This window comes from Desmodus rotundus, chromosome 12 (assembly GCF_022682495.2).
Source record: "Desmodus rotundus isolate HL8 chromosome 12, HLdesRot8A.1, whole genome shotgun sequence".
Taxonomy (NCBI): domain Eukaryota; kingdom Metazoa; phylum Chordata; class Mammalia; order Chiroptera; family Phyllostomidae; genus Desmodus; species Desmodus rotundus.
In genome coordinates, this window is record NC_071398.1 from 92,957,782 (window position 1) to 92,961,140 (window position 3,359).

Below are 3,359 nucleotides of genomic sequence, written 5' to 3' on the forward strand. Positions count from 1 at the left end.
AATGGAACAGAAGAAGTGCATGACATATCAAAAAATTGTTTTTAAGTTTATTGAAATGGAAATATAGACCATATTGTTTTGGAGGTCTCAATTTCACAGGCAGAGAAGTTCTACCCAAATTGTTCTATACATTCAGTGCAATTTTAATCAAAGTTATAACATGGGTTTTGTTTTTCTTTTTTGGAACTTGATAAGCTAGTTTAAAGCACACATGTGAAATAGGCGCCAAGAATAGCTTGAAGAAGAGCAAGGCTGAAGGTGGGCTGCAGAGTAATCATCTCACATTTCTGAGACACGGGTGTCCAGCCTTTTGGCATCTCTGGGCCACACTGGAAGAAGAAGAGTTGACTTGGGCCACACATCGAATACACTGCAACATGTAATCACAAAAAAATCTCATCATGTTTTAAGTAAATTTATGATTTTTTGTTGGGCCTCATTCACAGCCATCCTAGGCTGCATGCGGCCTGTGGGGGGCAGGTTGGACACCCCTGCCAGATACTGAGACTTAACATAAGCTATAGTAACTAAGAGTGTGGTGTTAGTTCAGGAGTAGCCAAATGACCAATAAAATAGAATAAAGAACCTATGACAGACCCCAGAGATGTACAGACTTGAACTAGGCCTGTGCTGTCAGCACAGGTCATAGGGCAAGGATCAACAAGTGGTACTGGGACAATGGCTTGTCCATAGATAAACAATTAATTTGGATCTCTATCATATGTCATTCCCCCTAAATCAATTTCAAGTGGATTAAATGCATAACGGTATAAGGCAAAACTATACAACTTTTAGAAAGCAATACAGAAGAATATTTTTATGATCTCAGGGTCAGGAATGATTTCTTGAACAAGATTGAAAAAAATAATCCCAAAAGATAAGGATTAATATATTTAACAGCCTTAAAATAAAACATAGTCATTAAAGACAAACCACAAACTTGGAGAAGATATTTGTAAACTATAACTGGCAAATAATTTATAATTAGATATAAAATAATTCCTCAAAGCAAATAAGAAACACACAGCTCAACAGAAAAATCAGGAAAACATAGGAAAGGATGCTCAAACTCATTAGTAATCAGGAAAATGCAAATGAAGATCATAATCTGGCAATATCACGTGCTGACGAGTATATGGAGCAATAGGAAGGAACTCTCAGATGCAACGGATAAGCATGTAAATCGGTACAATAATTTTTGAAAACTATTAGGATTATCTCATCAAATTGAAGAGGTACAAAGCCCGTAACCCAGCAATCCCACTGCTAGTTAAATACCTTGGAGGAACACATGTTACCAGGAGACACAAAATGATCGGTGTAGCATGATTCTCAAAGGCCAAAACCAGGAAACAACCTAACATCTACCGATAGCAAATGGATAAATAAATAGTGACGTATATCAAATAATGAAATAGCGTATGGTGGTGAAAATCAATGAATTGCAAAAATATGAATGGATCTTAGAAACATAATGTTTAGCAAAAGAGCAAGTCACACCGAGTGTGTGACTCCATTTATACGAAGATCAAACATATGCAAAACTAACCAATGGGAGCGTTTAGGGATAATACGCATATGTGGTAAAACTATAAAGGAAACCAAAGAATGCTGTTTACATCACGCAGCACACTCCTTACCTGTAAGGGCGAAGGTGAGGGCAGAGAACGTCACAGGGTAATTTGTTTGAATGAAGCTGGCGCTCTCGCTTTGGCAGCACACAAGCTAAAAGTGGAATAGTACAGAGATTAGCATGGCCCCTGCACAAGGATGACACGCAAATTCGTGAAGCGTTCCATATTTTAAATAAATAGTAAATTTTTTTTTAAACTTCAAGTTTGAATACTTGATATGTATCAGCGTATCTATAATAGGTACTTGATATGTATCTATATATGTATATATTTACATATACAACACACATGTATATACGTCTATACATAACATATATATTACAATATCATTCTTTTCAATATGTAGTAAAGACTTTGTCAAGCGCTCAGAAAACTCACATTTAATCAGGATGATCTCAGGAGGTCAATTTGTAAAGCTGACAGATACCACACGCTCACAAAATCTTGATTAAAAAAATGATATCTTTCTAAATTAACTGCCTAAAACACTTCTGTAATTCTATTTTTCCTGCATTTTAAAATTTGGATAATCTCTATAGAAACAATTTTGCCTTATCATTTTATAGAGAGAGAATAGGAAGATAATTCATTCTTCCGGCTTGATTGATCAACAAATTTTTCTTTAATATCGCTAACTGGGATGCATCAAGTGTTCAAATTCCTGTACAGATGTATTCATAGTTTATAAATACTGCCATACACATACAGGTTCTGGTGTGTACCATTTGGGCCTATTTCCATCAAGAAAGGGGGGAAAATGTATGACATGCTTATCACCGTGTACACTGCATAATTCATTATATTCCTGATGGGAAAAACTTTCATTAGGCATGAAAGATAACTGAATGTTCTACTTGGGATTTCATGTGTGTGAAGACGAAGACATTTCCATGAATGTGCTTCTGACTGAATATTTCAACCCTTCCTTCTCTTCCAATGGTCACGTACTTGTGATGCGATCGGTCTCTCCCGTCTCATCGCTGGGCGAGCAGGCTCAGCGGGCTGTGGGAGCATGCCCAAAGCTGCTCTGATGTAGGAAAGCCAGCAACAGACCTCACTATTTACAGAAGGGATTGCGAGCTACTAATCCCAAACAAGAGGTATCCCTAAGTCAGCGTCTCCTTCGCCAGATTCCCAAAGTGCCTGTGACAACTCCAATGCCACCCAACTCAAGAGGAAGTGAGGCCGAGGTGACGCAGAGAGATGAAGTCTTAACATTTAAAACACCTATAAAATAAAGTACCTATTTTTGCAAATTTTACAAAAGCATATGAATGTGTAAAGGTATTATGAAGGCCCCCCCCCACAGTCTTGAGAGGAGCCAGAAAACTTCCTTTTTAATAGCTTTCGCAAATCTGCTGGCAGGCTTGATAAATGTTTGCTGAATGAATACGTGAACCAGATACGAGACACTGCCTTCTAGGACGCCCTTGTGAAGTAGGAATCGTCCTCCTTATCCTGTATGTATCAGGGCTAGGACATGACGTCTTTTGTGACTCCATTCTCATCAAATTTTTGGATAAACAAATGTCCGCAGGGGACATGGTGCCTACACGTAGCAGCCGTCTGGTTCTGGAGAATACATTTCCCATCGCATACAGAGAAGTCGCCAATCTGATTAGACATAAGTCTCTTAGGAGTTTGATTTGTGTAGCTGGGTCCTGAGAACCTGACACCTCTAAGCACAAACAAAACTGAGTTTCAGAACACAGAAAGGTGGCACCC

At 38.3% G+C, this 3,359-nt stretch overlaps 1 non-coding gene across 1 annotated transcript; it reads left to right on the forward strand.

The window, feature by feature from the left end:
• Nucleotides 1–1,699: 1,699 nt before the first annotated feature.
• LOC112299111 (U6 spliceosomal RNA) lies at nucleotides 1,700–1,805 on the forward strand. Its single transcript, XR_002974212.2, has one exon. It is a non-coding gene; the product is annotated as a U6 spliceosomal RNA (small nuclear RNA).
• The last annotated feature ends 1,554 nt before the right edge of the window (nucleotides 1,806–3,359 follow it).